Below are 20,995 nucleotides of genomic sequence, written 5' to 3'. Positions count from 1 at the left end.
TTTCAAAGAAAATAGCTGAAACGGTGATGGTTAGAACGTGTGGAAACAGAACTACTAGATAAAGCACGTTTAGGAGATGAGTATACAGGTAATTCATTCTTTTTCTCTTAGCTTGCTTTCCTCTGAAGTCTCATGGGAACTTCCTGATAAAGGACTTTCATTTAAAATTTTTACTATTATGAAAATGAATACCAAGAGGGGAAAAAAACTTGTCATGCCTCAATGAAAAGAATTCAAAAGAGCGCGTTTGTCTGTAAGCCTCTAGGTAATGATATCCATTTTCCTTCTTGGGAAGAGGTGCCACAAGTTATTTTTCATCAAGAAAAGTGGTTCTGGGCCACCTGGTGCCTCCCCTATGGAACAGGGTGGTGGTGTGAGAGGCCTGACCAGTTCTGTGACTCGCTTAGGCAGGGTGAGCAGATGTGGCCAGTACCCCATTCTGTGCCCTTCTCTTCTCCCTTACCTTCTGGTCTCCTGTCCCATCGTGCCCAAAGGCCATTTGTGGACACCCTGTATTTATGACTTTGCTCTTTGCAAAGGAACATGTCCAGTTCCCAGTGTGCTTTCCCAGGTTCACAATTTGAAGGTCAGATGTACAATGTGGCATTTTTAGTAGCTTTCTTGTACTTGAGAGTTGTATCCAGCAGCTGTGTTCACACTGGGGCTCACCTGGACCAGGACTTAGGAGTGGCTCCCGTGGATGTCGTGGGTGTTAACAGCTCCCACGGGTCCCTCTAGAGAGAGCCTGAGGTGAGAAACTGCAGACAGTAGCGCAATTTCTGAGTCCTGGGACGAGCCAGTGAAGCTCAGTGAGGCATGAGAGTGAAGACTGTCAAGACCGAGTGACAGGGTGGAGACGAGATGGAAATGCGGCACGTCTTTCAACGTGATCATTTCTCTTTCCCTTACTGAAGCACAGTGCTCTCTGCTATTTGAAGAGAGCAATTTAGATTTATATTAAGGGATGAATAAATAGGCTGTGGGATGCAGTCTCATCTGGAGTGCATGCAGATCATGTATGCTAATGACTGTGTGCAGAGGCAGAGCCCCACTGAGGTCCGGGCGCTTCTCGTGACTCCCCTGTTCACCTGCTGGTTGTCTGAGAGCAGCTCAGTCAGTGGGGAAAAGGTTACCCTTCTTTTAATGCCTCTCACTCTTGCACCTTGCCTTTTCCACCCTTAAAGCACTTGACAAGCCTTCAAGTAATTCCAGGTGATGGATTTTCCCCCCAGAGGGTCTTAAGAGGTGGCTTTACATAGATGCACATATGAATTCAGTCACAACCTGAGCATTTCACTGTCTTGCATCGTTTGACATCCCCAGAACGTCGTCCTCTGGTTCTTTCTTGAAGTTCACATCCTCATTTCTCTCGTTAGAGTGTTGGATGCTCAGAGGCAGGATGTCAGAAACCCTTAGCGTCACCCATGCCACCGTGTAGCTTTGAGCCAGGCATTTCATGTGAATGGGACGCAGTTTCCCGATTTAAACAAGGAGGCTGGGCTGATGGCTCTGGGAGATCCCCCGACTCTGATGTTCTGTGACACCCAGGGCTTTCTGTCTGCGTTGCTGCCATCCAGAAGGGTGCTCCTTGGTAGAGCACCGGAGTTAACCAACGCTGCCCAGATCTAGGGACCTGCATGGGAAGCCCCTGAGCACATCTGACTTCTGCCCCGGCTGATGATGAAAACCGAGGTCACAGAGGTTGTCTCATTTCCAGGGATCAGTAGGGAAAATCCTTAGGGCTGGAAAAGGAGAAAACACAGAAAAGCTCCAAAGAAAGAAACAGAAAGAGATGCATGGGCAGCTTACCTTCCTTCAACTTTGGGTGAGGCTCCGCTCTGCTTCCGCTCATTGGCTTTGTGTCTGGTGTCCTGGAGATATTGTGTGGGGCTGTTGCAGGCCTCCAATTGAGTTCTCAGAGCCCCACGGGCTCCCCCCACAAACCCTAGGGCTGTGTGCTGCCCTCTGTCTCTCAATCAGAGCAGCTGCTCCTGGAACTCTGTAAAAGCCAGGTGCAGTGTGGTGCACACCTGTAATCAATCCCAGCAGCTCTGGAGGTTGAGGCAGGAGGAAGGTGAATTCAAAGCCAGCCTCAGCCACAGCAAGGTGCTGAGCAACTCAGTGAGACCTTGTCTCTTAATAAAATCAAAATAAGGCCGGGGAGGTGTCTCAGTGGTCAAGTGCCCCTGAGTTCAATCCCCAGTACTTGGAAAAGAAAAAAAGTTATGTAAAAGATTTTGTTTCTCTAAAATTTACAATTTTGAAAAACTCTGGTTAAGTGGAAGAGCTCATATTCAAAGCAGTATGACCTTAGACACGTCATGTGACTTCCTGGTTCTTCATCTTCCTTATTTGCAAATAAGCTTCATCATATGTTCCCAGTCTGGCTCATAGAGTGATTTGAGGGTGAATTGGAGTCAGCCATTCATATACCTGGGTTCCATGCACATGTGTTGAACACTCTCCATGGAGGCTTCTGTCAGGACAGAATTCATGAGTAAATATGTGGAATGGTTATTCCAAGAAGACAGATAAAGCCTGTGAAAATGTTGGGTAAACTGCAAAACACTACATGAATGTAGCATGGTGTGTCCTCGTTGCTGTTGATGATTGGACAGGATCATATCATGAATCTAGAGCCCAGCTCTTGGGTTTGAATCTCAACTCCAACTACTCCCTGGTGTGACTCCAGGCACCTTGCTGAACCTCAGTGTCCCCATCTGTACAGTGGGCATTAAAAATTGCACCTGTGCCACGGGAGGGTTGGGAAGACTGAATCAGTGTGGTGATTGACAGCGTAAGCCTGCTCTAATGTGCATTTCTTGTTACTGATCATTTCCCCTGTGCGTTGTGAAATCAGTGCTGCAGGGCAAGTTCTTAAACAGTGGTCCTGTTTCTTGGCTTTGGGATGGCAGTCCCTTGTCATTGTACTTCCAGGCGAGTCCCCAAGACATGCGAGGGATGCAGAGAGCAGCTGTTTCTGTCGCGTGGGTTCTCCGTCTCCCTCTTTCCTAACCCCCTTTTTCCAGGTTGGCCCGTCACTCCTCTGGAACTGAACAAAGGCTTTGCTTAGCAGAAAGAATCCTGTCTTCCACGTGTCATCTGCCTTTAAGGGTGTAATTTGTTTCTGATGTGTGCCGGGAGCTCCCTGGAGGAGGCTTTGTTGATGTCTTGCTGAGGCCCCTATTGATCCGTGATAGACTGAGCTAGAGCCGGTGAGTGAGGTAATTCTCATCACGTTACTGAGCCGGTGACCTTGAGGCCGATCAGATGACAAAGCCACCTAGGTGGATCCCTGGCTACAGAATGCCCTTGTTCAGAGGTAAATCAACGTGAGGGTGACTAATGGTTTTAAAGAAATGACTGCAGGCAAGTTGCATCCCCTGGGTGACAGGCGGGCTATGTGAATAAGCTTGGAGGCTCCCCTAGGTCTTGGGGAGACTTTGGGGCTGATTTTTAAGAGTTCCTTGATCTGTGCTCCTCTGTTATCTTTCCTCATTAGATTCCAATTCTCCGTGAAACTGCCGTGACCGTGTATAATATTGTCAGTGTGAAGTTCAGAGCAACATGCATGGGCCTCAGAGCTACTGAGCTGGCTTCCTGCTGGTTTGTCTTTCTATTTTGCCTTCTTTCTTTCCTCCTTTTGTTTTTAATTCAGCAGTGAGGTGGGGAAGAGTGAAGATGAAAAGATTTCTAATGCAAGAGAGGAAATAAGAATGGTGATAAAATCCGCATGCAAACCCCCCTGTTAGAAAGGAGAAGTGGAATGTACAGTTGGCTGTACATTTGATCTGCGAGGACACCTTAGTGTAGGGGATGAGTTTCTTAACTCTGTCACCATCCCTGCTGTTGCTGGCCTGGCCTGGCCTCCTCCACACTGGGAGAGGTAGGAGTCCAGTGAACAGACTTTGTGTGGGTGGCAGGTGAAGGGCAGTGTGGGAAAGGAATTAGAATGGTTATGTTGGGTACCAATCAGCCGTTTGGGTGCCTGCCAATAATAGCAGATACTCACATGGGTGTAATCTCAGCTACTCAGGAGGCTGAGGCAGGAGGATCACAAGTTTGTAGCTTAGCCTTTATAATTTAGCAAGTCCCTATCTCGAAGAGAGAGAAATCCAGGTGTGGTGGTACACGCCTATAATCCCAGCCGATTTGGGAAGCTGGGGGCAGGAGGATTGCAAGTTCAAGGCCAGCCTCAGCAACTTTAGCAAGGTGCTAATCAACTTAGTGAAACCCTGTCTCAAAATAAAAAACATAAAAAGGACTAGGGATGTGGCTCAGCAGTTAAGCACTGCTGGCTTAAATCCCCACTACCCAAAACCAAACAGACAGACAAAAAAGAGACTGGGGGGAAGCATACCTCTCATTCAGTCCCCAGAACCATAAAGTCAATCAATAGCAAATATTTAAAAATGATTTATATCGTGTGCTTTTTAGAAGATTAACCCTTTAACTCTCATGACCATGACTGGTTTTTAAGGTGTCCAAGGTCATCGGAACCCAGGTGTTGGCTCTGGAGTTGGTGCCCTTTCCAGTGATAGCCTCTCACTGTTGTGGGGGAGCCAAGGTCTTAAGGGCAAAGGGAATTCCTGTCCCCAGCAGGCAGGTAGGAGAAATTTAATTTCACAAGATGGAGTCACCTGATGAGCTGCCCTCCAGCTGTCCGTGGTGGGGCCAAGACTTCCTGGTAAGAGTCCACACCACCATATGTCAATCCCAAGATGTGAGATTCTTTCCCCCAAAGTCCGGAGTCTGATTTTGGCTTGTGTTGTGGTCGTGTTGATGAGAGAATCCCGTCTAGTGTCCACCTCCTTGTGCGCTGGAGCCTGTCCCTGAGGGTCAGCCAGGTGGCTCTTGTCCTTGGTGGCATCCCGTTGGCAGAAGGCACATGTTTACCCGGTGGCACTTGGTGTGGCCATTGATCTGCCTGGCAGAAGAGCAGCAAAGGGCTGGAGACGGGTTGAACATGGGGCTCATGAATTTGTCAGGCATCTAAATCCAGGGACGGTGCACACTTCAAATGCTCTGGAACAGATTTTTAACTTTTATAAAAGACATAAAAGGTGATAACAAAATCTGATATTTGAATCAGAAGAGGCATATTTGCCCTGAATGACTGAATTAGCTCCTATCTCAAAGGAAAAAAAAAAAAGAACTGTGTGTTCTCAGTAAATAAATCCTAAAATAGCTAGATCCAAGTAAGAACTGAAGGTAGAGTAAATCACGAAGTTCGTGGGAAGTATACAAGAAATAGATGTATCATAAATGTTCTGGATAACTAGATGTGTATTGACTGCCACATCTGTGATGTGTTTTTGATCGTGGTAAGTACAAGTGTTGAAATCCATCCAAGCCACAAAAATGTTTGGAGGTTCCATGTGGAATATAACCCTATGCAGAGTCTAGAGCTCACATCCTATATGGTATATGGCTGTTTGCTGATTAATAAACACGGGCCTCCTGTTGTGAAAGGCTGAGAGGAAAGAATCAGGAGCCTATATATTTGTAAATGAAATAAATAAAACCATAAATTACATATATATTTGGGTCAAATAAATAAATCTTTAAACCCTTCAGTGATGACCCTACAAACTTAATCATGAGACATCTTTTCCCTGACATTTTAAAAACATTTTTTACATATTTTTTTAGTTGTAGATGGACACAATATCTTTATTTTATTTATTTTTTTTTGTGTGTGTGGTGTTGAGCTTCGAACCCAGTGCCTCACACTTGCTAGACAAGCGCTCTGCCACTGACCCACACAGCCCCTCCCTGACATTTTTAATATGAAAAATTTCAAACACACTAAGAAGTTGAAAAAGGTGTACAGGGAACACTCACAGACTCACCACCTACACTGTACAATTAATGTTTTACTCTATTTTTGGGATAAGTACAAATGTATCTAGCCCTATGTCTATCTTATTCATTTGATGCATTTCATGGCAAGTTAATGTGTACCATTAATCCATAAAGAGCTTGAATATGTCTACTCCAAAATTTGAAATGCTCCAAATCAGAAACTTTTGAGCACCAGCCTGAAGCCACAAGTGGAAAATTCCCCACCTGCCCATGTGACTGGTCACAGCCAAATTTAGGTGCAATTTAGTCTCTGTGCATGAGGTGTATAGGAAACAAATGAAATCTGGGTTTAGATGTGGGTTTCATCCCCAAGATATCTCATTATGTATACACATATTCCTAACTCTGAAAAAAAATGTGAAATCTGAAACTTTTGGGATTCTAGACACTTTGGATGGGGAATATTCAACCTGTATTTGTTTTTTAGCTTATGTCCTTAGTTAAATTTATGTACAACAAACTATACACACTTTAATCCATTATGATAGATTGCTCAGAAAATCCCCTCCTGCCCCTTCCCAGTCAGGTCCTATCCCTAACTCAATGACCTCAGAAGCCACTAAGATGAGAGACTTTTTATAATCCTCAAAGTATATGAAAATGACTGGCAGAGGAGAAAAGAAAAATATTAGCTGTTACTGATTAGCTTAATGGAAAGTACAATTTAGGGGACGCCTGTGACCTTTGCAGCCAGGTGCTCTGAACTCAAATCATGGCCCCACCCCTAGCTGTGCATCCCTGGGTAAATCCTTCAGCTTCTCTGTGCCTCAGTTTCTTCTCCTGCAAAGTGTTAATAGCAGTTCTCTTTGCAGGGTTTTGAGGATGAGTTAACACCACTAAAGCCTTGAGAACAATTCAACATAAGTTTCAACTTGAATTCACCAATTATAAACCCCATTATCTTAGGCAAAGTAGTTATGTATTTTCTTGCCTCATTGTACTTGTCTGTAAAACAGGAACGAAACCGTTTGAAAGTATTGTGGGGATTAAGCAAAATAATATATGCAAATTGCTTCCCTGAGTACCAGGCAGAAAATTTCACACTTATTAACTAAAGTCCATATTTGCTCAGATTTTTTTTTTAGGTTTTACTTGATGTCCTTTTTCTATTCTGGGATCCCATCCAGGGGACCACGTTACACTAACTTGTCACGTCTTCTTCGGCTTCTCTAGAATGTGACAGTTTCTCACGCATGTGTTTGGTGATGTTGACAGTTTTGAGTACAGATCAGTTGTTTTGGGGAATGTCCTACCATTTGGGTTTCCCTGATGTTTTTCTGATGCTTAGAAAAACATAAACCAAGAGCCGTTCCACAGAGTGATGTGTCTGTTCCCCTGAACTTGTTAAGTTGCCTTTTTTATCATGTCACACATATCAAGGATCCAGGCTGCCCGTGTGACCTGCCCCTTGATGGTGAGCTGACCACCCAGATGAGTAGTGTCAGTCAGAGTCATCAGAGTTAAAGGGAGTTTATCTGTGTGTGTGAACACGTCTTTTCACATGTGTTCACACACACACACACACACACACACACCTTTCCTGCAAAGTGCTATACTGGTGCTAGGAGGCCAGTCACTGGGCACAGCCCACATTTAGGGACTGGGAGCTGGGAAGGCAGCGTTGGCATGGGGGACTGGGAATCTCTCTACAAAGGTTTGGGACCTTTTCAATATTTATACAGTCAGTAACAGACATTGGGATGAACTCCTGAGTCTTTATTCTGCACTCAGTACTGTTAATATTTATTGAGTTGCCCCAGTTCCTGTTTTGGCCATGGGCAATTCTCTCAGGAATATCAGGAACATTCTCTCTGATGCCCTTTTATGTGGCCCACGACTGTGGGGTACTGATTATTGAGCCTCCCTTACCTTCTGGCACTACAAGCTGCTCCTGCTGATCATGAATATTCTCTAACTCCCATCCTGAACTCTGCCACTGCTCCAAGGACCTCTGGTTCCTTTTATTGGGAATGGTGTAGAAACCAAGTTCTGGGTGAGCTCCCTCAGAACACTGGACCGGTCACTCATCTCAGGCCAGCTCAGGCTCAGGGCTGTGCTCCGAGCTCTGGTGATGTGCCCTGTCCTCCTGGAGCCAGCCCTGCCCTCTGTAACCAACGGGCTGTGGATACTCAGGGCATATAGAGGCTAGGGTGACCAACGGGCACGTGAGAAAGGCTTCACAATGAGATTGGCCCTAACAAATTTATTGCAGATGAGGAATCTAGAAGGAGAGATGGAGAAGTATCTTTAGTTATCTGTAGATAAGAAGGGGCCAGAATAATGAAGGAGTTTAGTTTCTCCAGTTTATTTTAGTATGAAATAGGGTTTTCTGGCTTTGATGGGCTCCAGTCAGTATTGCTGTGCAGCCTGTTTACACCTGCTCTCATGAGCAATTTGTTTAAATTTTCAGAAATTTTAGGAGCAGGTTGGCATCATGTTGCTAGCTTGAAATGGACCATAGTGGGAGAGTTTATGCTATGAAAATCGGCAAGTGCTATAAATCAGTGCACTTCTCTCATCTCTGGCTGTTACAAAACATGTCCCTGCACACCACTGGCTATGGGAGTCAGCTCTCCATTACTGTAACAAAATACCAGAGATAATCAACTTAAAAGAGAAAAGGTTTATCTTGGCTACATTTTGGAAGTTCAGGTTCATGATCGAGTGGCCCTGTTGCTTTGGGCCTGTGGCAGTGCAGCACATCATGGTGGGGATATGTGGTGGAGCAAAGCCCACTTACCTCATGGCCAGAAGCAAAGAGAGCGAGGAAAAGGCATGGATCCCACAATCCTCTTCAAGGGCATGTTCCCAATGTCCTAAAGACCTGCCATGAGGCCACACGAGTTGGAGACTCAAGAATCCAGATCACTAGATGATGACCCAGGCTCCCACCTTGTTTTGTCAGCATGGGAAAACCCGTTGTCACCTGGAGGTAACTGACCATGACATGTGCACATGGCTGCAGGACTTCCCTCCTTCCTTAAGGTGGGCTGGCTTAGAAGGAACTTCTGGTCCTTTCAAGAGTATGGGAGGAAAATGGTATCCGTTTCCTCGAGCAGAGGAATCACGTGTTAGCACCCTTCTGCTTGCCGTCGTATCAGCATGACTGTTGTGATGTGATACCAGAGTCAGCCACAAACTGGGACACTGGGGTCACCTCTGGTGATGGTGTGTGGTGTTAAGTGTTACAAGGAACTAGACTCAGAGAAGCTTATGTTTCCAGGGAGTCAACTAAAAGTGGTGACACGCACACATGAGAACAAGAGGGTCCTTCCTACCCCTAACTGGAAATGTGTTTGCCCTGAACTCCTGAAGTAAAGATGGCTGGGCTTTAACAGAGGTTTCTTCTACCTGGCTTGGTTTTTCCTATGTTCCTCCACAGATACAGTGATTTTTCCTAACTTTTATTCCTGTCATTGACTATCCTCCTAATCCACTGTCAAACTGAAGCTCTGTTATTGTAAGACTCAGAAGAGAACGGTTGAGGGGTACTTTTTCTATTCTGACTCAATCACAGATCCTATGGGTGGATTCACTCTGAATTGTAGGAGGCTTCATATTCTCTCTATCTCTCTCTCTCTCTCTTTTTTTTTTTGGTCCACATAATTCCTACATGTGGAATCTCTCAGATTTCAGCTGATGTTCTGGAACATTTGAACTAATGTGCAGTTCCCCAGCTGCCTCCCATAAACCTATCCTCTCAGGAAAGATGAACTTGAAACTTGTTGAATTGTGGAAATCTTCCCTCCAGGCAAAGTGATCACAGGGGTACTTTTTTCTCTTCCTCCTTTTGGTCAAATGGACATAAAATAAAAGTTCTGTTTTTACCACTTTCAAGAGTAAAGTTCAGGGGTGGCACATGCCTGTAATCCCAGTGGGAAGCTGAAGCAGGAGGATCGAAAGTTCAAAGCCAGCCTCAGCCTCAGCAATTTAGCAAGGCCTGAAGCAACTCAGCAAGACCCTGTCTCTAAGTATTAAAAAAAAAAAAAAGGCTGGGGATGTGACTCAGTGATTAAGTACCTCTGGATTCCATTCCCAGTACCAAAAAGAGAGAAAATAAAGTTCATTAAATACATTGACATGGTAGCAGAACCATCAGCACCTCCATCTCCAGGACTTTTTTCATCTTTACAAATCGAGACTCCATGCCCATTAAGTGGTAGTTCCAATTCTCTGCTTCCCTTGGCCTTGGGCAACCCCATTCCACATTCTGTTTCCATGAATTTGACTATTCTGGGTACCTCATGTCAGAGGGCTCATACACTATTTGTCTATTTTTGACTGGCTTATTTCACTTAGAGAAATGTGCCCGAGGTCCATCCATGTTGTAGCCTGTGTTAGACTTTCCTTCTTTAAGACAGAAAGAGTAATATTCCATTGTATGTATATATCACATTTCTTTTATCCCTCTATTGAGGGTCACTTTCTTCCATGGTTTGGTTACTGTGAATGTGTCATTAAAATAACTCAAGTCCCTGTTTGCAGTGGTTTTGAGGATATATATCCAGAAGTGGAATTGCTGAATCATCTGGTAATTGTGTAATTTTTTGAAGAACTGTTGTGGTATTTTCCACAGCGTGAGTACCATTTTGCCTTTCTACCTACAATGCACACAAGTTCCAATTTCTCCACATCCTCATCAACAACACTTGTTTTTGTTTTTTTATTTGTTTCTTATGAGTCCACCTAACAGATGTGGTATCTCATGGGAGTGTCGATTTGCATTTGCCTGATGACTAGTGATATGGAGCATCTTTCTGTGTGCTCATTGGCCATCCATAAGTCTTTGGTGGAGAAACCTTGATTCTAATCCACTGCATAGTTTGTAAGTTGGGTTGTCTGTGCTTTGTTCTTGGACATGTTCTTACTCTCCTAGGTGATACCCTACTTCAGGATGCTGCTGAGCACTTACCTGGAGCTCTCTGGGGCAGCCTGCTGCCTCTGCACATGTGTGATGTAATGCAGAGATGAACACACAGTGGCTCCCTGCTCAGGAAGCCTCTGCCTGGCATTTTAGGAGTTCCCCATGTCTGCTTATTAAAGGGCTGAGCCGTGGGCTGCTGTTGGATACTGTGATGTTGTCATCTGACTTTTCACTAAGTAAAACTGTGACCTCCACTGGGGGAAGGGAGGACGCTAAGAGTCCATCTTTTCTCCCTGGTGTGAGATCTTCTCCACCAGGGGTTGACCAACTCTAGACAGTGGACCCCATCCCATCCCTGTGTGTTTTTGTAAATGCAGATTTATTGGCACACCACCATGACCAGTTGGACGGATATCATCTCCTGTAGCTGCTTCTGATCTGCAGTGGCCGATTCAGTCGCTGGGGAAGAAACTCTGGCTCACAAAACCTAGAACGTTTGCTATCTGTCTCTTCACAGAACAGGTTCCCCAAGCCATGGCTGTTGCAGACACTTAAGGACCATGCTTAAGACTCCCTGTCTAAAGTGGCCTTGGCACTGACTGCCCTTGATCACTTAGAAAGCTAACACGCCCAGATATTTGTAAGATACACTGTTTTCAAATATAGGCTGAACTCCAACTTTGTATGCCAATAGGACGTGTTAACTTTGTAGCCATTCCCCACCAGAGAAGGCAAGTTGAACTCTCATTATTTTTTTTTTTCATTTTTCTGCAATATAATGATGCATTTCTCTTCCAGAGCTGGTTTTACGGCCTATAGTGGTTTTTAATTACTTTCCTGGAAAAAAAAAAAGCTTCCACAATTCTCTCTCCCACTTAAAATACAGGCTGTAATGTTAAAAACAGCTCTACCAAAAGCCCTTTGAAAGTGATTTTCTTCGGTCAATATGAGACCAATTGTTCCTTATTTTTATTTTTATATGCTTGTATTCCCTCAGAGCAGATCTCTGCTCAATTTCCTGGTATATAATTACAATCCTTTTTTCAATTTTGGACAAGTTTGGGAATTCGGATATTGCCCTGTGACAGGCAGGTGACACCTTGAGGTTAGCCATGGACTTAGCCTTAGTGGTCTTGCCTCTTCTGATCCCATGAAAATGCATCTGCTTCTGCATATCTTGAATGTAGAGATAAACCATATAAAACCTATGCTACCAATGCTGGGGCACCAGTTAGCAGGGGAGATGAGGACCCACAAAATTTGCCATGGAGTATGGAAAGGGCTCCTTGTAGATGTGTGTACCTCAGTCTAGGGAGCTTGTGTGCTTGCTTATCTCTTAACTGATTGTAAATTCCTTGTGCTGTAGACACATCTATGAGATGAGAAACACATAAATAATATTTACTTACTCCAAGGTAGTAAAAGAAAAAAGTTCAGCAACATAGAATCCATCTGTTACAACCCGTGGCCCCCAGTAAGGCTCGGGGTCGGGTGCCTTTTTACATTCCTGCCCATTCTTTGTGTTCGGGTTATTAACGTTGCGTTTAGGTCAGATGAGATTGTGTTCAATCCTCCGCGCTTTGATAGCTGAAGTGAAATGCTGATGGGGATGGTTTGGGATCGTCTCTGCCGCTGATTGCATGCTTGTGGCTCATAATCAGAATGCTGCAAAGTGATTGTCAGACCCGCGTGCCAAGGCTGCATCTCCTGTTGCTGCGACCGTCAGCACTTTGGGGCTGCAGTTCTGCCTGAGAGTGCTTGCCGGCAACTGCTGGGTAGCTAACCCCGACTCTCCCCTGAGAGCCGTGGGTGACTGTTGTTCTAGAATCCCCACTGGCTCCGCCCTGTCCCCCAAATTACCTGAGAAAGGAATACCTGCCTATTGAGTGAGAGCAGGTGCTTGCTTTCTGTGTGTTTTACAGAATGCCTGGAGGCTTGGCAGCGGAAACCCGTGAGCATGTTGCTGGGGAGCTCATCTCTTTGGCCATGACCCTGACGGCCCCAGTCCCTTGCTGCTCATGTGACATGGATGGGGCACTTTTCTTGAGCCACATTTTCCCCCTCTATACAATAGGGCTAATAGAATCTGTTTTACAGAGGTTCTGTTAGAATTGGAGATAATGGATAAAAATTCGTCAGCAGAAATCGGCACTCAGTAAGGGGTAGTCATTAAGAGATCAGAAGCCTAATCAAGAGGATATAACAATAGTGCATCAGTCAGGTTGCCGTCACTGTAACAAACACCTGAAAGGACTAACTTGAAAAGAGAAAAGGTTTATTCTGGCTCACAATTTTGGAATTTCCAGTCCATGATCTCTTTACCCATTAGGTTTTGGGAATCTATGGCAAGGCAGCCCTTCCTGGCAGGAGTGCGTGGTGGTGCAGAAGTGCTCATCTCATGGCCAGGGAACAAAAAAGAAAGGGCTGGGGTCCCATAGGCCCCTCCAAGGACACATGCTCAATGACCTAAGACCACCTCTTTGGGGCATTTCCAGATCCATACGATAGCAGATGTCAGGAGAAAATTTCCAAAAGTCAGTAATCTGAAAACACACATGACTGTGGGACAGGTAGTGTCAGCACCATTTTCCTGGATATGCTGTATTTACCAGAGACACATAATTGGGTGGAGCTGTCAGAATCTAAACTCCAGCTCTTCATGGGTGTGCTTGCCCTGCAGGAGTGTCATGGGCTGTCCCTTGCCAAACTTGAAAGCTTATGAATACCATGTGCACCTTTGAAAGCAAATTTGAGGGTGTGTACACTTTAGCTTCGACTGCATAAAAGGGATGCTGTATAGCACACCACATAGACCGACTCCCTGCTGCTTACTCCTGGAGAAAGCAGTGACCACAAGAGAATTGGCAAAGCAAAAACTCCATCCCTCTATGCTTCCTGTTTGATCTAGAGACATCTCTCTGGCTCCTGGATTGTGTGATCCAATGAGATTTGTTGAAAAATAGCTCAGATCGTATTCCATGATAGAGTGAGTCTCTGGTTGTGAGTTGCCAGATAGAGGCTCTGTCAGACTCTGTACAGGGCTAGAATGTAAGGTCTTTTGTCCTTTCTCCTAAAGTTGATCCTTCTTAGTGTTGTCAAAACAAACAAAATGAGCCCTCCACAAATTGTTGCTCCCCCTCAAAATTGCAATAAGCTGGGCCAGGGAAGAAACACCAAGTTTCCTTCCCTAGGGAACATTGGTTGTAAGGGAGCATGTCACCTGCCATTTCCTAGGGCTTCTGGCTTCACAAATCAGACGTTCTCTCCTTGTGGCCGCTGGGATTTCCCAGTGGGTATCTGACTTGGTATTTCCTGCTGCCTCTGTGTGTCCTGGCTTGCTCCAGCTGCTGTTCCCTGCCATCCCTCCCCCTCTTGCCTGTGGCAGGAACAGCGTGGGGATCCCCAGGAAAGGTTTACTGTGCCTGTAGGTGGAGGAGGAATTGTGTCCCTCTGACAGCTGTGGGGACACACTCCCTCCCACAGCCTCCCTCCAAAGTGGTGGCTTTCCTGAAATGCCACTGATCACCATTGGTGTCGCAGCCTATTTTCTTAACTGAGGGCATGGACATTCCATGACTCATGCAAACCCCATCCCCTGTGCCTATACTCAACCTACTGTTTTCTTTGAGAAGGAAATTCACCTAGAAATACTGACATTTCACAAACATTCCAACTTTTTATATCTTCTATGTATGGTAATTTAAACCACATTATTTGAAGTTTTTTTTTTTTTTTTAATGTCTGGGGCCACTGACCACTCTAGAATGTTCAGCTTGCCCTTCTGTGTATGTATCATCAAGTAACTCCTCCGTGAATGGGGTGGAAACAAGAATGCTTGATCAGCTTGAGACCTCAGATTTCCTACTTGGCATGGGCTTCCGTGTCTACTGTTATCTCTGATCTTTAAATCCTGTCCCTTTTCAATATCTTGGATGCCCACTGAGTGCTGTGTTTTTAATTTTACTCCCTTTGCTATATATGTTGGCTTGTATTCTTTTAAGGTACTCCCACTCAAACCAAAACAATTTTTGGCTGTTAAGACTTATTATATATAGGCAATCTGTCTTTTTTTTTTTAATCTTGAAGAAAATGTAGAAAAAAAGAGAACAACATGCTACTGGAGTGGGCCGTCATTTCCCATAAATATGGGTATTTTATAGATTCTGTAAACTCAACCAGTAAATATTTATTGGTTCATTCTTTCATAGTAATACTCTTGTGGTCCCTAAAGATTATGATGTGGATAGATTCATTAGGTTAAAAGATGGTTTCAACACGTCAGGTAAAAAGTTATTAGGCAACAAAATAATATAAATACTCTCATAGTATGTTATAAATAAATTGTGAATAAATTTATTTCTGTCTGTGTTCACTGTCCGTCTGGGTCCTTGGTCATAGGGGAGAACCTGGAGCCACATAAGTGAAAATGTCTGTCAAGGTTGTCAGTAGTACTTTGGCTGATCTGGGTTATTTGGGTTTTTCCTAACTCTATTTCCTAATTGTTCATCAGGGAACAGTTTTCTTTTGCTTGCCCTCGTCTCGTTTAGTTGAGGAGTGGGGGTTGGAAGGACCGAGAGGACAGTGTGGGCACTCCCAGTGGATGAATGATCAGGTGATGAGACTCTCTGGAGTCTCCTCCATCTTTACAGATGTGCACGATGGTGCCCAGTGGTCAGCCTCTCCTACCTACCAAGTGCTGATGTAAGAACGAAGCCCATCTTTGAAGCCGGGGTCATCCCTGCCCCCATGCATACGCGGAAAGCACTCAGAGTTTGAGTCCAGGGCACTGCGCAGCCAGGTGAAGGGCTGAGGTGCTAATGCAGGGCCTGACCGCACTCAGCTTTTGTGGTCCTTGGTCATTCTTTTGGGGACCCCTTGTCTGCCACCCGGATGAAAAGTCTCCCTGGTGTGAGTGGACATTTAAGCCCCCATCTTCTCAGGAGCGGGAGCCACATCTTCCTAGTGGACCTCGTCTGTCCCAGGCCAGTGGAGAACAGGACCGTGGGGGTTGCCTGAACACTGGCACTTCTCCCTGGGACTTTGAGACATGTCTTTCAGGTTCTGAGGAACTGAGTCTGAGACTCAGCCTCCAGGCCAGTGGGACACCTGAGGAGGACACGCTCCATGTTACCTTCATGGCTGCGCCATCTTCTTCCTCTTGGGAAAAAGGCAGGTGGGGGAACAGCAGGCGCAGAGGCCGTGGGATCCTGTCACAGGGGAACCTCGGGAGCAGAGCAGCTTCACCTCACTCCCATCCCTCCAGCCTGCAGAGGTGTCTTTACGGCAGTCTCTGGAAACCTTTCAACCTTAACTCTTGAGCCGAGTCCCTCGTGTGGCGTAGCTGGGACAGCCTTTGGTCTCAGTCCTTACCTGCCCATCTTTCAGCCTCCTCCATCTCACATGAACAATGTCTCGGTTCTTTCCGACGTGGTTTGGCCAGTCAGTCTCCCAGACATCGTGGCTGCCTCCCAGGGCAAGTCATTTGGGCTGATACGTGACCTCCGTGCTTGTCTGCCAACTCCACCTTCACACAGGATCCTAATTACAGACCGTCATGGGGAGTGGACTTATGGGCATGCCACTGGGGGAAGAACAAAGTGTAACAAGTGGGGTCCTCCGGTTCTTTATTAAGACCTCCTCAGTCAGCCCCTTGGTGAGCACGCAGGGCCAGAGATTTGAAAAGAGACCCCCTAAAAGATTATTTCCCGGGCACCACAAAATGCACTCCTTGGGATAAAGGTCACACTCCCTGTGGTAAATGAATCATGCACATGATTGTTTTCGGCACATCCACTGATTTAAAGCTCTGTTTTAAGATTGACACAGTTAGCCAAGCAAACATACACCAGAGGTTCACTGTGCACCTAGCGAGTGCCACAGCACTGGGTGCTAGAATTTCTTGCGCTCTGTCTGTTGGCCTGCACCAACTTAGCAAATGGACTAAATGTCATTGTCTTAAATCCTTTTTTTCTCTTCCAGTTTTCCAAAGAAACTAGACCAAAATATACCTTGGTGAAAAGAAACCAACCTGCTGTTTCCATAGGGTGAGTGATCCTGTAAATCGACCATAGTCTTTTTTTTTAACTCACATCAAATTTTTACCCAATGCTGCCAGGCCCCAAGGAGAAGTGTTTGATAGCATTCCTTTTCCAGAAGTTTTCTCCAACTGGGAACCGAGATGGACGCTCTGTTCACCTCTTCTTATCACGGGGCCCTTAGAAAGGGGGGTTTCCCCTGTACACGCAACTTTGTTTTGCTGTCGCCATGCTTTGCCCCTGATGCGTCATCAGTTAATGTGGTTGCTGTTACCTTGTCTGGCTCACAGGGATGAAGGGTCTCTCCTTCATAAAGGTGCAGAGATATGGCCATGAGTGGGGGCGGGGGGGGGAACTGTCCATTTTGTTCAGAGGACTGAGCTGTCTCATAAATACTGTAACAAAGAATAGGACGTGAGCAAGTAGATGGGATCTCAGGGTCATCTGGCAGAGGCCCTGTGTACAGAAGAGGCCTCCGCGGGCCATAGAGCGTCCAGTCACTTGTTCATGGCTTTGCAGACAGTAGCCGAGTCCGACTAGGAGAGAGGTGTTGACTTCAGGCTGCGAGTCTGCAGGGTCTTCAGTCTGTTGTTGAATCCACGGCTTCCTTCTGAGGACATAGATTTACATGGGTAGTTCCACTTAATGTAGTACCAATAAACTAACGGTAACGTTCTGTTGCCCTAAGGCAAAGGTCAGGAGTTGTTTTAGTCAACCTTTTCGTCCACTGTGACCAAAGGACCAAAAGATCTGACAAGAGCAATGGGGAGGAGGAGAAATGTATTTGGGGCTCACAGTTTCAGGGGTCTCGGTCCATGGATGGCTGACTCCATTGCTCGGGCCTGAGGGAGACAGCACATCATGGCGGAAGGGTAGGCAGAGGACAGCAGCTCAGGACATGGACATCAGGAAGCCAAGACAGTCCTGTTCACCAGGGACAGCTTATAAACCCCATGGGCATGCTCCCAGTGACCCATCTCCTCCAGCCACACCCTACCTGTAGCCTACAGTTATAATTATGTCATAATTATGGACCTTCCTGTGTCTCCTTGTTAGCCTGGTTTCCACCAATGTCCTGATGTGCTGAGTGGAAATTAGAACATGGTGACTCACTGAGGGCTCACCTGCTTATCACCCAGTCAATCCATATCAGTGACTAACGCACTGATGAGGCTAAGGCTCTCATAACCCAATCATTTCGCTGCCGTACTTTCTTGCATTGTCTCACACATGAGCTTTTGGGGGACACCTCACATCTAAACCATAACAGGAGTGGTGCTGTTTCACTGTTTGACTTCCTGGTAATACTGTCTCCCTACTACCAAGAGGGAAGGGCAGAGCGAGTGCACCTAGAACATGTCTGTTATAGACCTCATCGGAGCGGGAATACTTTCCTTTGCATCCTTTCCACAGGACGGCAGTTGCAACACCACATGGTCCTGAGCTGAGAGCCAGGGTACAGCTGCAGGTGTGTGTGGGCCAGCTGCTGACCTGTGCACCACTACTCGGGGTTGTCTATAGCTGCGGAATAATGGGTAGTGGGGTTGTTGTAGCATGGTACAAATTTGGCCCTCAGTCAATGATAAATGTTTCTTCCTTAAGAAAAGAAAGAAAGTCATGTTGATTTTGACACAAGAGCCCAGACATGCAGTAAAATGGAGAGAAGTGTCAGGATGTGATTCTCCAGTTGGATATGGGAAAGATGCTTTCCAGGAATCCTGGGCCAGATCTGGCTCTGAATCTGGCCATTTAAGTTGGTGTGCAATGTGTACCTATTTGCAAAACATTTCATCTCACCAAAGAATTGATCCAAACCTGGTGTTAGGAGCCCATGTCCATTACTTCATCACATTTGTTGGCTTCATCACTTCCTTTACAAACATGGGCCTTTCTTCTGCACTAACTGGAGTCATAATTATGGACCTTCATGTGTCTCCTTGTCCACATACAGAGATAGCCTGGTTTCCACCAATGTCCCAATGTGCTGAATGGATTTAGAGCATGGGACTCACTGAGGGTTCACCTGCTTATCATCTTCATATTGATCTCTTCTGTTTCAGATGCTGCAGCCACAAGAATGGGCTTTTGTTAGAAGTGCACACTTGAGGGCTTCCATTTCCCCTTCTGTCCAAGAAAAGCCCAAAAGATGTATCCCTAGAGTGGAGCACAGCATAAGAGGGGACAGTGAGATCTGCTGCTCTCAGGAGAACCTAGACAGCCATCTAGAATCAAGAGATGAATAAGAAGTGAGGGGCGGGTAAGGTCAGGGCCAGAAGACAGAGGGGGAATGCCACATTCCTTGCCCATGTCACACTGTTCTATTAGCAAAGAATGAAGGGTAGAGGGTAGCCTGAAGCACGGACATGGTGAGGGGACAAGAGAAGGACCTACGGGACTCACAGGGACCACTTGGGGCAGCTTTGCTATCTTACTGGGGTCATGAGTAGTTTGCTGTTGATACTCAGGCAGATCAAACTATAACTGAAAATATTACAGAGCATTTGCTTTTTACCAAACAAGGGGAAACTAAGCATGAACTGAAGCCCTGAGTTGTTTTCCCCTAAAAAGAAGCTCAGAGGCTGGTCCCCACATGCATCTATACCTTGTAAAATGTGAGTCACTGGGTTCTGTTGCCTGGCGTGCCGTGGGGCTGTGTCCTGGGAACAATGCCGCTCTTGTTTCTAAGCTCACCATCAATGGTATCCCTTTAAGGGGAAGCTAGCGGAAGGCCCTTGCCAACGCTGCGGTTTTATTTGCTAGAGGCCAAGTGGCAATGGCATGTATTGGTTCCATAGCAACATGTCTGTGCAGTGAGAAGAAATAGAATGCCGGTGGCAACCCGTGTATCCTGAGCAGGACGAGCACAGCCCCGGTACCCTTTCATTTTCCAGCTTGTCCTCCTCTGCCTTTCCCCTCGCAGGGCCTGGGATAGTTCAGGGAATGTGCACTTTGTCTTCGTTGCTATCTATCCCTGCTATTAACACTTCCCTGGGTCCCCAGCCAGCTTGCAGCTTGAGGAGGGAGAAGGCAGTGCCCGTGTGAGTGCTGCAGGCTCTCCCTGCCTTTGCAATCACAAGTAGGTGGGAGGCTGTGCTTTGCCTGTCCCCCTAGCAGGGAGAGCATTTCCTGTGTGCTGTGGTCAGCAGCTCCTGGCTGGAAGGTGGGCCTTGACCCAGGAGGCAGAGTGCTCATCTCATAGGCTGCAGGCTTAAGGCACTCGGGACACAGACTAACCTAGGGTATACTGCCAGGTACAGAAGGGCTGCACAGAGGAACACAGTGCTCATTTCTTTTCTTCCAGGAGTTTCTACCAGAAATAGAGTTGCTAACTGCAGTTTCCCGCTGGTGTGGGCTTGGAGCTTTAACATGTGTCTGTGCTTTCCATCCACCAAGTGCTTCGTGAAACCGTTGTAGGTGCTCTTATTTCAGCGGATGTGTTTTCCTCTGTACTCTGGAAACATTGGAAAAAATCTTGGCCATCCACTGGACTCTCGTCCCGTATTTCCTCTTCTGTTCCATGTTGCTCTCTGAGAAGCTTTAATAAGTAGAGGAGGGGGAAGCCCTTGGCTATCAGGAACCCTGATATCTTCTTTTACATCTTTTTGTAATTTCTCTCATGCTCAGAACTGAGCCCCGTGGAGAGTAATCCCGCCATAATATCTGTTCTCGATAATGTCATCATATTCTCACTCCATCTCCCAAGGAAATCGTGACGCAAGTGGAAAAGATGGATTCAAGAAATTCTTTCTCTAGCATGTTTTTCTCGTGTAGATAGAAAGTCACGTGGTAAGACTATCTGAGCTTGACGTTTCCGCATCTTCCTCTTTGTGGCCACCGACCACGAACCACCGATGAATTTTGTGCTGGACTGAGATGGTCCTTTTCCCTCGCCACCCCAGTGTTTGCTGTTAGTGACTTTGCCTTGGGAGACAGACTCTCAGTCTAGCAGTGCCTTTGGAGCTATTAAGGAAGAGATTTGAAGGAGTTTTCATTGAGGTGACAGGTTTGATAGATTCGGATAGTGATTCCTAATTTAGTTTTGAGGTCTGTTGGGGGAGGAAAGGTTTTTAATCTTATAAAAACTTTTATCTTAAAAGAGTTCTCCTCCCTTCCCAAGTTCTGCACCAACTGAGAAATAAGGCAGAAATTACCAGATAGGTGGAAGCCAAGATGTCCCTGTGTGACTGGTCCAAGCTACAGCAAGGTTGAGAGCCAAAGGAGCCAGCCACCT

The 20,995-nt window shown here is 46.0% G+C and overlaps 1 protein-coding gene across 13 annotated transcripts in view; it reads left to right on the top strand.

Moving 5' to 3' along the window:
• Positions 1 to 20,995, top strand: part of Atxn1 (ataxin 1) — a 387,579-nt gene that overhangs the window by 183,651 nt on the left and 182,933 nt on the right. For 11 of the 13 annotated variants that reach the window (XM_046453385.2, XM_046453377.2, XM_058582406.1 and 8 more), the window contains one exon: positions 16,709 to 16,773. The exons of 1 other annotated variant lie outside the window; for it this stretch is intronic. The gene's annotated coding sequence lies outside the window, so the exon portion shown is untranslated. Of the gene's footprint in view, positions 1 to 3,502; positions 3,607 to 16,708; positions 16,774 to 20,995 lie in introns of all 13 variants that reach the window. One more of the 13 variants, XM_058582407.1, reaches the window with a different exon arrangement.

The sequence above is a fragment of the Marmota monax genome, unplaced genomic scaffold (assembly GCF_021218885.2).
Source record: "Marmota monax isolate L192 unplaced genomic scaffold, Marmota_monax_Labrador192_F-V1.1 WCK01_AAM20220418_F8-fsc00029, whole genome shotgun sequence".
NCBI lineage: Eukaryota > Metazoa > Chordata > Mammalia > Rodentia > Sciuridae > Marmota > Marmota monax.
Note: the sequence above shows the minus strand (reverse complement) of the source record. Positions and strands in the feature narration are given on the sequence as shown.